This window comes from Babylonia areolata, chromosome 30 (genome assembly GCF_041734735.1).
Source record: "Babylonia areolata isolate BAREFJ2019XMU chromosome 30, ASM4173473v1, whole genome shotgun sequence".
Classification (NCBI taxonomy): Eukaryota; Metazoa; Mollusca; class Gastropoda; order Neogastropoda; family Buccinidae; genus Babylonia; species Babylonia areolata.
Genome location: NC_134905.1, coordinates 19405006 through 19405565, shown reverse-complemented (window position 1 = coordinate 19405565; position 560 = coordinate 19405006).

Here is a 560-nt window from a genome sequence, read left to right as displayed (position 1 = left end):
CTTCTCCTCTTCTTGTTCCTCCTCCTCTTCTTATTCCTCCTCCTCTTTCTCCTCCTCCTCTTCTCACACCTTCTTGTTCTTCTCTTCTTCCTCATCGCCGCCGAGTTTATTCAGGCATTGAGCGCATGCTTATATATATATATATATTTGTGTATCTGTCAAAAGTGGATTGATTTCTTCAACATTTTTTTTTCGCTCGAGGTCAACACTTAACGTTGCTTTGGGTTCTTTATCAGTGCGCCAAGTGCGTGCTGCACACTGGACCTCGGTTTAATTAATTTTACGATCTCCCAGGACAACATATGTGCAGACCTGCTAGTGCCTGAACCCCCTTCGTGTGTAAATGCATGCAGAAGATCAAATACGCACGTTAAAGATCCTGTAATCCATGTCAGCGTTCGGTGGGTTATGGAAACAAGAACATACCCAGCATGCACACCCCCGAAAACGGAGTATGGCTGCCTACATGGCGGGGTAAAAACGGTCATACACGTAAAAAGCCCACTCGTGTGCATACGAGTGAACGCAGAAGCAGAAGAAGAATAATTAATTAATTGTCT